Here is a 13,206-nt window from a genome sequence, read left to right as displayed (position 1 = left end):
TTTTCTGATTTCAAACTATACTACAAAGCTAGAGTGATCAAAACAGATAGTACTAACATATAAACTGACACAAAGATTAACGAAACTGAACTGAGAATTGAGAAACAAACCCACACATAGATGGGCAGCTAATATCTGACAAGGGAGCCATGAATATTAAATGAGGGAGAGGTAATCTTTTTCATAAATGGCTTTGCAAAACTGCATCATCATATGTGAAAGAATAAAACGACACCTATCTTTAACCACTCACAAAAATTATCTCAAAGCAAATCGAAGTTTAAAGGTAAGACTTGAAACCATAAAACTAAATCAAACATAAGGGAAAATCTCCTTGATGTTGTCACAACAATGATCTTTTTAGATATGACGTCTAAAGCACAAACAACAGAAGCAAAAATAAACAAATAGAACCATATCAAAGAGAATCAATGAAATGAAAAACAACCCATATAATGGTAGAAAATATTTGCAAATCATCTATCTGATAAGGGATTATCATCTAAAATATAGAAGGAACTCATACAACTTAATAGCACTAAACAAATGTTCCAATTTTTAAAATGGTCAGAGGACCTGGATGGACATTTTTCCAAAGACATATACAGGTTGCCAACAGGTACATGACAATGTTCTCAACATCTCTAATCCTCAGGGAGATATAAACTAGAACCACAATGAGATATCACCTCACACCTTTCTACAGTGGCTATTATCAAAAAGCTAATAAATAACAAGTGGTGGTAAGAATGTGGAGAAAAGGAAACCCTTGTGCACTGTTGGTGGGAATGTAAACTTGTGCAGTCACTGTGGAGAACAATGTGGAGGTTCTTCAAAAAATTAAAAATAGAACTATGATATGTTCCAGCAATCCTACTTCTAGGTATATATCCAAAATGAAATCACTCTTTTTAAAGAGATATCTGCACTCCTGTGATGCAGCGTTATTTAGAATAGCTAAGCTATGAAAATAACCTAAGTATCCATCATGGATGGATGGATAAAGAAAATATGGAATGTGCATGTGTGTGTGTGTGTGTGTGTGTGTGTGTATACACATACATACATATACACCCTTCTAAATGCACACACACAGTGGGATATAATTCAGCCATAAAAAAAGGAGACCCTGACACTTGTGGCAACATGGATGAAACTAGAGAGCATTAGGCTAAGTGAAGTATGTCATAAAGACAAGTATTTTATTCGATGCTCCTTACATGTGGAATCTTAAAACCTGAACTCATTGAAACAGGGATTTATTGGTGGTTGTCAGGGATACGGAGGTGAGGGAAATGGGTGAAGGTAGTCAAGGAATACAAACTTTCTATTCTATTTTAGATTATTTCTGGGGATCCAATGTACAACATTGTGAGTGTAGTTAAAATATTATATTCTTGAAAATTGCAGAGTGTAAATCTGAAAAGCTCTCACCACCAAAAAAAAAAAAAACAAAAAAAAACAAAAAACATTAACTATGTGAGGTGATGGATGAGTTAACTAACCTCATTGTGGTAATCGTCTTACAAAATATACTTGTATTAAATCATCACATTGTACACCTTAAATATTACGTGTCAAGTATATCTCAATAATCCTGGAAAACAATGAAAAAGATCAGTACAGATGTGACAGAGGAGTTAAATTTATTTGGCAAAAATTAAAGTGACTGCAATTAATGAAGAGTTAAAATATACTTAGAACAATAGAAAAATAGTTTCTGCAAGGAAAAAGAGGATATAAAGAAAATATAAAGGGAAATTTTAGAACTGAAAATTCAAATTATTGATATAAAAACAAATCAATGAGTTCAAGAGCTGCACAGAGGAAATAATCTGTGAATGGTAATATAGAACAATAAAAATTACCCAATCTAAACAATAGGGAAAATAAGCTGAAAAAAAAATATAACATAGCTTCAGGAACCTGTGAAAATGTAACAAAAGATCTAACACTCATGCAACTAGACTCTTAGAGAGGAAAAAGACTTTTCCAACAATGCCCAAGCTATGTAAACATTTTTTACATTTGTCTCCAAGATATACTCTTATTTACTCACCTCCTTGATAATATGATACTATCTCTGTTTCCCAGAGATCACTCTAAATTCCATGTTCCCTTCCTTCCTTCCTTCCTTCCTTCCTTCCTTCCTTCCTTCCTTTCTTTCTTTCTTTCTTTCTTTCTTCTTTCTTTCTTTCTTTCTTTCTTTCTTTTTCTTTCTTTCTTTCTTTCTTCTTTTTCTTTCTTTCTTTCTTTCTTTCTTTCTTTCTTTCTTTCTTTCTTTCTTTCTTTCTTCTTTTTCTTTCTTTCTTTCTTTCTTTCTTTCTTTCTTTCTTTCTTTCTTTCTTCCTTCCTTCCTTCCTTCCTTCCTTCCTTCCTTCCTTCCTCCCTTCCTTCCCTCCCTTCCTTCCTTCTTTTCTACCGCCCTTCCTCCTTCCCTTCCTCTTCTCCTCTCTTTCCCCCTCCATCCTCTCCCAACCCTCCTTTTTCCTCTCCTCACCTTACCTCTCCTGGCTTCTGTTCTCTTTTCCCTACAAGTCCCACATCCCTTTACTACTCTTTCTCTTTAGTAACCACTCTAAAGACCTTCCCCAAGAAGTCTTTTATTTGGGGATGCAAGGAGGGACAAAATAATAAGCAATCATGAAAATTAGTTTAAGAAACTGTACCTAGGGGCACCTGGATGACTCAGTTAAGTGTCCAACTCTTTTTTTTTTTTTTTAGATTTTATTTATTTATTCATGAGATACACACAGAGAGAGAGAGGCAGAGATATAGGCAGAGGGAGAAGCAGGCTCCATGCAGGGAGCCTGATGTGGGACTTGATCCTGGGACTCCAGGATCATGCCCCGGGCCAAAGGCAGGCACTAAACTGCTGAGCCACCCAGGGAACCCAAGCATCCAACTCTTGATTTTGGCTCGGGTCATGATCTCAGGGCAGTGAGATTGAGCCCCTCATCAAGCTCTGTACTGGGTGTAGAGCTTGCTTAAGATTCTCTCTCTTCTCCTCTCCCTCTGTCCCTCCCTCTCTCCCTTGCACTCTCTCTTAGAAAGAGAAAGAAGAAGAAAGAAAGAAAGAAAGAAAGAAAGAAAGAAAGAAAGAAAGAAAGAAAAAGAAAGAAAGAAAGAAAGAAGAAGAAGAAAAAGAAAGAAAGAAAGAAAGAAAGAAAGAAAGAAAGAAAGAAAGAGAAAGAAAGAAAGAAAACTGTATTCAAAAGACTTTCAAAACTGTATCAATTACCATCTGGCTTGGCTGAACCAAACATAAAGGCCAAATGATAGCAGTTTATTCTTTGTTCACATAAAAGGAGTCTGGATGTAGGCAGAACAGGGTCAGTGTGGCAGCTCTGAGTTATCAAAACGCCAGGCTTCTCCTTTTGTTTTACTCTCTATCATAGGTTTCTAGCTTTAGGATTACTTGATCCTTTATCCCTCTGATCCCATAGGGGTGTTAGTGATCCAGTCATCTTGTCTGAATCCCAGGCAACTGGAGGAAAGGGTTAAAGGTAAAGGAAAGATGTGCTAGAGGACTGTTTTCATTTTCAGAAGTCTCCTAAAAGCCCCACCCCAAAATTTTCCTTCCCGACTAGCTAGAAGTCACCTTACTATACTTACTACTATACTTAGCAGTCAAGATTAGGATGCAAAGATGTAGTCTTTTAGCTGGGAGTGCAAGAGGGAGATGGAAAGAAGAATACATTTCGATAGGCCATAGCCAGTCTTTGCCGTAGGCAGTTTGAAAAGTGTTTTAGAACACAAAACACATTAAGGAGGGCACACAATGAATTGATCACTGGGCGTTATACTATATGTTGGCAAATTAAATTTAAATAATTTTTTTTAAAAAAAGAACACAAAACACTGAATAAAAATTGAATTGTGTCCCAAGAGCATATTTAAGTACATATTATTATGTTTATTTAAAGGGATTAGATTTGAGGCATCAATATTAAATCATGCCTAATATAGATATAGATGGTTCATATAGAAATACTTAACAATATGTGAATATAAATGGTTAATATGCATACATATATCTTTTTTTTCATCTGAGAGGGGTTAAAAGCAATGATACTCTAGTAGAAATGACCATACCGAGTGCTTTGTGATTTCCAGTTATATTTCTACCTTTGACTCTGATGGTCAACAATTATCTGACCTTGTGAATATAGATTACACAAGGTTATTGGATAATTTTAATATTAAATATTAATTGCCATGCAATAAAAGTGTTACAGTGAAGTGACTGTGGTATCAAAACAAAGTTGGCTTCAATGATTTTAGTGGAAGCATAATCAAGTTATCATAGGGCAATGAACCCGTCTGTCAGATATAACTCACAAGTCATTAGTTGGTCTGGGTGCCCTCTTTTTAGGACAGAGTTGACAACACTGATAAATTATAATTTATTTGCCTCCCACACTTCTTTTTTTCCCTCAGATTTTGACTGTTCTCCTCAGAAAACAATATTACTTCAGAAGGTAAGCATCAAAAATAGTAATTATATTTTATATAGATAAATCATAATCATTTTATTTTATGATTTTATCCTGGAAAATATTTAGAAGTAAATTTTCATCATAAAGCCACAGAAACCTATTTTATTTATTTATTTTATTCCAGTATAACATACAGTGTTAACTTAGTGTCAGATGTACAATATAGTGATTTCAACAATTCTATACATTGCTCTGTGCTCCTCAGGTAAATCTATTCTTATTCCCCTTCACCTTGTTCACTCATCTCCCCTACCCATTTCCCCTCTGGTTTCTCAGAGTATAACTAAGAGCCTGTTTTTTGATTTGTCTCTTTTTTTCCCTCTGTTTCATTTCTTAAATTCCTTTTATGAGTAAAATCATATGGTATTTGTCTTTCTCTGACTGACACAGATGCTTAATTTAATGTAATCATTTGCGACAAATGGAGAAAGCCACGTGCAACAGAAAACATAGGGCTGATTTGAGCTTAGATATAATGTTACCCTTTAAAATTGTTATAAATTGGGGATCCCTGGGTGGTGCAGCGGTTTAGCGCCTGCCTTTGGCCCAGGGCGCGATCCTGGAGACCGGGGATCGAATCCCATGTTGGGCTCCTGGTGCATGGAGCCTGCTTCTCCCTCTGCCTGTGTCTCTGCCTCTCTCTCTCTCTCTCTCTCTGTGACTATCATAAATAAATAAAAATTAAAAAATAAAATAAAATTGTTATAAAATATTATGCCATTAGTAATTACATGCTATCTAAAATATAGAATATTAATTGGATGAATGTTATGTAACTGATAAAAGATTTGTGTACCTGTTTACATCATGTTTATCATAATCACCAACAATATACCAGAAGAAACAATTTTAACGATTAACTTTAGGTAGTTGAAATTTTGTGGCTTGTGTTACTTCGATTTTCTATATAACTTGTCAATACTTTCAATTTAATTATTTAATGAAAAATTTCAGTAACTATAGGGCTTTATTTTATATTAGGTTTTATATTTGTCATTAAAAAAAAACTAAATTCTAACAACTCACATATATGTTATATGTTTCTTAACCTAAAGACAAATTTAATTCTTGTATATGGATTTCCACTGTATGTTAACTAAATTAGGTGAACTTATTCTATGAAAAATGAGTTTATAAATTAAAAGAAAGAATTGGCAATTTATTTTGATTAGAATTTTGCTCTGTAGATTCTTATAATATTTAAAGTCATCAAAATATGTGAATTCATACAAACAAGTCAACCAAATAAAATATTTTAACATTTACTTCTTTGGTAGGATTTGATGGTATAGGAATCAGACCTTATTTTTTTTTAAACTTGCATTACAAATGATGAAAAGTATAATGGTATGTTCTAACACTACTGCGGTGGATAAAGAGAAAAGAAAAGGTAGTTAATGATACAGTTTCAACATTTTTTGTTCTAAAAGCTCTATTCAAACCCCTGTGGGGAACAACAAAGCATGGTGTATACACTGGCATTTGAGAATATTTTCTGTATCCGTATAGCTGGTGTTTGCAGAAAATGACATTGTTCAAAAAAATTATCTTCAGTATAAAATATTGTAAATAGTAATTTTATGCTGTTGCCAAAGTGTCAAAAACTGTTGATACAATTAGTTATCACATTCAATTACTTCAGTCCATTATTTATGAAAGCAACCTACTGTATACACACATATACTATTTCATAAATAATCTTAGTGACAATTACTTAACCAAACAACCCCACAGTTACACAATAAGGTAATTTGCTAATATATATATATATATATATATATATATATATATATATATATATACTATACCTCTTATACTACAGAATTTAAAATGCTCTCTCTCTCTCTCTATATATATATATATAGAGAGAGAGAGAGAGAGAAGTAAAGAGAAAAGAGTAGAAAACAATGATGAGATCATTATTCAAAATAATGGAGTGAAAGAAGCTTTGGCAGAAAATAGTATTACCAATGCAATTATGGTTTTCAACATTTTAATGGTGTATAGATTTTTAAATTTAGTTAGAATCTATTAATAATCCCATTAGATTAGTTAAAATTTATGAAATATTGAGGATATGAAAATGTATTTCTTGCATTAGTGTATATTTTCTATCAAAATTGCCATAAATGCGGGGATCCCTGGGTGGCGCAGCGGTTTGGCGCCTGCCTTTGGCCCAGGGCGCGATCCTGGAGACCCGGGATCGAATCCCACATCGGGCTCCCAGTGCATGGAGCCTGCTTCTCCCTCTGCCTATGTCTCTGCCTCTCTCTCTCTGTGACTATCATAAATAAATAAAAATTAAAAAAAAAAAAAAAAAAAAACAAAATTGCCATAAATGCTAATTCTATACTCAGGATGAAATTCCTAGAAAAAACGAGACTAGAACTAGAGTGAAGAAGGTACAACGCTAATTACCAACTGAGAAAATAATAACTCTAAAAATGAAGTAAAGATAGCGACCTAAAGAAGAGAAATTAAGAAAAGAGAAGGAAGTCCACACAGATTTGGTAGATTTCCAATAGGCTACCTGTTATGCATCTCCACTCAAGGGTAGTCAATGTATCCATTCTTCAAATTCAGCCTTGTCATTAATAGAATGAAATAGAAGTGCCAGTGCTTGAGTTATAAGCCCAGAGTGAAAGTGGCCTTACAGCTTCTATTCTTGTTCTCCTGGAACACAGCAACCATGTGATCAAGCAAGGAAGCCTGTGAAATGCAAAGAAATGATGAAGGGCTGATGTAGTCTCTCCCTGTTGAGTCCATCACAAACCTGCCAATCAGCTGACTGCCAAAGCATGAGGGGGCCCAGCTGAGCGAACAGGTGAACAAACTATTCACTTGGGTCCAACACAAACTGCCATACTACAACATTGAGATTAAGTGAATGCTGTTTCTTTAAAGCCACTACATTTTGAGATTTTTTTATTTTTGTTGTGCAGCAAATACTGACAAAAAAATAGGTGTCATAATTAGGATGCTACCATAAGAAAAACCTAAAATATGTGGAATTGGCTTTGGGGCTGAGCTATTATTGGCAGATGCTAGAAAAGCAGCAGAAAAACTATTAGAAAAATAGTGAACAATCATTTAGTGGAGCCTAAAACTGGTGAGAAAATTGCTATAGCAGGTAGAAAAAAACCTGTTGACCCTGATATTTTTAATTGATGTTGGCAAATAATAAACAATTTGTGTTTACTGTACTTGAACACAAATGGTCTAGGTCTATAAAATGGTGCAGCAAGAAGCTCCAGATTCTTGCTTTTCCACAGTAACACTGAAAAATAACATTGAAAAACAGACAGAAACTGTCAGAACCAACTTTGTCAGAATCACAGAAACAGTCACAGGCTTACAGCAATGAAGTGGACACCGAATCAATAAAAAGCAATCTGAAAATGGTAGGGAAGTCTTTTGGTATTTTTGTTTATCCTTTCCCCCCTCTGTCCCTGGCTCCCAGTGGTCTTGAAGATCACACTCCACATTCCCAGTGTGGAACCCTGGAACCTGGTTTTAGAGGGATTAAGGACAGATATTATTTGCAAATTTTTGTGTTCTTCTATTCTAAACTTTCTGGGGGCTACCCAAAGGATTGATACAAGGTGCTCATCTCTGATATGCCTAACTCAGAACTAGTTCCTCACAGAGAAGAATTGGGGCGCTGCCTGAAAATATGATAGGTAAACAAAATCTTAGAGCTCTCTGAAGCAAAAGAATACATTTAAGATATACATACAGGAGTTTACCTAAAGCCTGAGAGAAAATTCTATCCGGGGAAGTAGTTTCTTTGGGAAATTAGGATATTTAAAGATGCCTCTTATACTACAGAATTTAAAATGCCATGTGCATGCCCAGGAAAGGACACATGCTAAGAAAGACCTGAGAAGGTTATTTGTGACCTGGGAAGACCCTACAAGGAATGCTAAATGTAGTGCTCCTGAGAAACAATGGCATTAGGGTGAGGAATTAAATTTTCATTAGCATGAAAGGCTAAATTTCTAGAAAAAAAATTCTAGTAAAGTGTATTTTAAAATTCTGAATTATAAAAATGTAAGAGCATATCTTACATCTAGTAATGTGTATCTTTCAAATGAAAAAATGTGGAATACGTCTGGGGCCCAAAAACAAGGAGAAAGAGAAAATCTGAAAATGTATGAGAGAGCTAAGGAACTCCTACTTCTCAAGATGGGTCTTACTAGATCTTTGTACCCTAACATATGGCCTACAAATACCCGATATAAAAGATAAGAGTTAAAGGCTGTGAATAAAGCAAATAGTGGGAGATTAGATGAAAGACACCACAAAGGAAGACCCCTCAAAATGTAGAGGGAGCCTTAGAACAATCTCAAATGATTACTGGGGGCCTGGCAATTTCATGGAGGCTGGACTGATTGGGACCTCCTGGCTGAACAAATTTACCACATTCAGCTATGAAAAATCAGACCGGAAACAATGAAAAGTGAAAAACTTATCATTGATAGAAGACAGTGATGTGATGATACTTGGATTCTCAAACCCGTACATCATTGAAGTAAACAAAAAATAATGAATATCTCATAGTGTCCCTATACAAAGTTCTGTGGAACATGAGTTCCAAAACAAAATTTATAAAACACAAAAGGGAATCAGCTTTTATGAGCAAAATTCAGCAGAAAAAAACAGACTGAAGAGGAGTTTCACAAAGGCTTCATGTATTGGAATTACCAGCTGTAACAAAAAAGCATAATTAAAGGAACAAATTAAAGGAACAAAGAAATTAAGGGACCAAAATTAAAGGAACAAAATGAGCACAATTAAAAGAACAAAAGGAGCAAAAGAATATATCAAACACTAACAGGTATATTATTTGAATATATTTAATAAATAAAACTGAAAATCTCAAGTCAAAAACTAAATAATGCTCCAAATAGGAAAAGATAAAGAGTAAAAACTGTATACAAAATAAATATACTAAACACACATGAAGAGAGATTAAGCAAACTAAAATTCAAAGTTAAGTAAAAAGAAGCAGATTAAAAAGAGATGGGAAACATGAAAACTGCTGAAATATCCAAAAATGAAGTTCTAGTTGCAGAACCAGAATGAAAGAATGAGGAAGAGGATAATGGGTAGGCAAGGGGAAATGTAGAAGTGACATACATAAAAATACTGCAAGATTGATGAACAACACAAATCATCTTAATTAGAAAATGCAATACAGGAAAGAGATATGAATTGGGGGAGAAATGCATCTGAAACCTTGGACAAAGTTGCAGATAAACAAAGAGAAAGAGGAGGACACCAGAGCATCAAAGAAAACAATGTAGATGACCGCACATGGGATAATAATTAGACTGGCAAAGGACTTCTCAAAAGAAAATAGAACCCAGAAGACTTTGAAATAATATGTTCAAAATGGTGGGGAAAAAGTCAATATAAAACCGTATACCCAGTGAAACTATTTTTTGTTTTTGAAGAATAGCACTGATTAATGATGTTTTCAAATAAGCACATATTGAGAGTAAACTCGCAATGACAGAAAAATATTCACTTCAGGAAGAATGGAAAAAATGCAGAAAGGAAGGTCAGAGAAGCTGAAGAAACATTAACTGCCTAAAACAAAAAATAAGTGCTTGCAATTCATTGCATAAAATAATTAATAGAAAATAAGAACATATGAGTTGAAAGAGAATGACTGGTGTTAGAGTTTGAGAAGTAAACTCGCACTTCGTTAAATACGTACATTGTTATTTCCATTGTAAAATGAAAGAATAGAAATGAGATTCATCAGTCAAGACCCCCTTTTATCGACTGTACAGTGGCATTCTATAAGGCTAATCTCCCCACTGAGAAACATACAGCTGTTGGATAGAATCATGAAACAACAAACAGAATTTTAGAGTCATTGCAGCCTAAAAAACCACACAGGATTTGAGTGACCAGATTCTAAAGAAAAAGCAGCACACTGAGGTAATGCCAGTATTTACCTTAACCTTCTCACTTGGAGATGGTGCCAAGTTTTGGCACACGAATAAACCTGAACTTCTTACTGGTACTGGTGCTTCTCTTGTCAGACATTGTTTATGGCTTTTGAGCATGATGTCACTCTGGACCTTTCTTAGACCATGATTATCTATGGAGCTTTAGTATTTTAATTATTATATACATTCCAATATGTTCCCTTTTGTGTGACCTTTAATCCCATAAATGCCTACTACCACAGAATTTCCAGCACTTTGCCCTTCCTTAGTGCGGGGACTCATGTTTTCTCTATGTTTCATGGAACCATCATAGAAGCAAGTGTGGATTATCCTCTCATTTACCTCACTTTCAAGTGAAAAAGGAATGCTTGTTTTTGTCAGGGAGTGATAGCCTTATTTGGCAGATTCAGAATTCAAGAATTTGGGGATGTGAACTTAGATATCTCCATCCATATGTCAGAGTCCTGTTCTTTCCGAACCAAAGCTCTGACTTTGGTGCAGTATATCTGTTTTGATTAGGATTTAAACTTTTTGGAGCTCAGCTTTCGATGAATAACTATTTGCTCTGACCCTCAGTTTTCTCTGCCTTACTCCTGAAGACAGGCTCCTTGTGTGCTGTCAGTGAGACAATTTGGCTTTCACAGCAGGCACTCAATTGCCAGTTAATCTCTCTCAGATTTGCATTATCTTTCCCTAGTGTGTGAATCTAGTTTAGCAGTAGCCTTCTACATCCATTGTCTGTGTTTATTTTTTCCCTTACTGTATGACAATATTACTGCAAGGTTAGAATGTAGTTTAAAATGGCAACTATGCATTCTATTACAGTTTGTGTGAGTCAGGAACTCAGGTATGGCAGCTGAATCTTCCACTTAAAATATTCTGAGGTTGCAGTCAAATATAGGCTGGGCTGCAGTCTCATCTGAAGGTTTGATTAGGGTAGGGGCTATTTTCCTGTTTGCATGGTTGTTAGCAGCTTTCATGTCCTTATAGATGTAGTACTGAGAGCTTCGTTTCAGATATTTGTACTGTCTCATGGCTAGAAGGTGCCCTCAGGTCCTAGAGATCATCAGCAGGCTCTGCCATATGAAGTGCTTCAGTATACCACTTCCTTCTTCATGGCAAAAAGAGAGAGAGAGAGAGAGAGAGAGAGAGAGAAAGCACCAGCCAGATGGGAGCTATAATCTTATGTAACATAGTCATTTTGTTATGTACATGTTGTCATGTATATATTATCACCTTTGCCATGTTCTATACTGATTAGAAGCAAGTGACAGGTCCTACTTACACTCAGGGGGAGGAGATAACACAAAAGCATGAATAATAGGATGCAAAAATAAATGATGGCACTCTACGAGTCTGTCCACCACAGGAGGGAAACTCTCTAATTCATAATTTCCAAATACCTTATACATTGTACCAACTTGTACATTGCCTTCCACCAGTATACCAAAATGTTCCAATTTATCACATTTAAAGTTTTATTGCTACTTTCTCTTAGTGTTTGTCCATGTCATCAACACCAGTGATGGGGTCTTGTTGCTAGTCAAAGATTGGGTGATTCCATTCCAAAGCACCATCTTATTGCCTGTGTTCTTGGACAACTCCTGGCACCACCTGGTAGCTTTTCTGGGAAACTGACACAGAAATTAAAGTAAAGGATGTTTTTTAATGTGAGACCTCAGGACTAACACACACGGAAGAAAGGAGAAAGAAACCAGATTGGGCAGAGGAAGAGGTAAAGTTGGGCTGCAGTCCATGCAGGCTTTGCTCACTGCACATCACAGCTGAAGCTAAAATAGCCCATCAGAGATTTTCCATCTTCCACTAGAAAGACTACTGTCTCAGACTAACCTTATCCAATTATTGCATGCAAGTGTACCCGGGACGGTATGAGTTACAGCAACACAACTTCTTGAAGCTGACTTATTCCCTATAAAGTCTGAAAGCTGAAGCTGTTTTCTAAAAGCACTGCCAGCAGCAGGAGAAACAGTTTCTTACTTGAGGGAAATCTTGAGTGGTTGGTTCATTTTTTAGTCTAAAACCACTTCCCACTTCCCCTTTAGAACAAAGAAACTCATTCTACCATCTACTGGATGTACTGACTTCTGACAGCTCTACAGCTGAGTCTCTTCCCCAGGGAATTTCTCTAGTCTGAAGGAACCTACCTTGCCCAAGTGTATGCCTGGGAGCAGCCTTGCCATATATCCCATTAATGTTGGGTGAGGGCAGGAAAGGATGGTCCAATGTCTCAACTGAGGCAACTCTGAAGATCCTTCTAGTTCCAGATTTTTCTGTGGGATTGTGTGAGGCCTCTGATGCCTCACAGAGTCCAACTGGTCTCTCTGTCCATTCTCTCATAGATATTATTCCCAAGAGAACATTACCAGACAGACAAACAACCCTACATACATATCTCAGTGTCTGTTCCAGGGAACCTGACCTAAAACACTTGGCTTCTGATAACTTCCCAATTTTCTGTGATTTTTCAGAGATTATAAGCAGTGGTTTTGATACTACCAGTGATTTTAATACTCAGAAATTTTTCATTTTTCACAGCATCAACATTTTCTGGCATTCCTTCCTTCTGACTGGCAGTCTGATCCCTCTTTTTCTCTCCTCATGATTCTTCCTTACTTGACTAATTGCCAATTTTGACATATCCCTGGATTCCATCCTCAACTCTCTTTTTTTCTTCGATCCCTCTCTCTCTCTCTCTTTATGTATACTTTTCAGTTCCTGTGCATCCT

The 13,206-nt window shown here is 35.8% G+C and overlaps 1 long non-coding RNA gene across 1 annotated transcript in view; it reads left to right on the top strand.

Annotated features, from left to right (window-relative positions):
- The window catches only part of LOC144287550 (uncharacterized), a 103,394-nt gene that overhangs the window by 28,544 nt on the left and 61,644 nt on the right, over positions 1 to 13,206 (top strand). Inside the window, exon 3 of the long non-coding RNA XR_013355333.1 lies at positions 4,441 to 4,481. This is a non-coding gene — a long non-coding RNA (uncharacterized LOC144287550). The remainder of the gene's footprint in view (positions 1 to 4,440; positions 4,482 to 13,206) is intronic.

This window comes from Canis aureus, chromosome 17, assembly GCF_053574225.1.
Source record: "Canis aureus isolate CA01 chromosome 17, VMU_Caureus_v.1.0, whole genome shotgun sequence".
In the NCBI taxonomy this organism is placed as follows: Eukaryota; Metazoa; Chordata; class Mammalia; order Carnivora; family Canidae; genus Canis; species Canis aureus.
The sequence above is the reverse complement of the archived record's forward strand: the minus strand, read 5'-3'. Positions and strand labels throughout refer to the sequence as shown.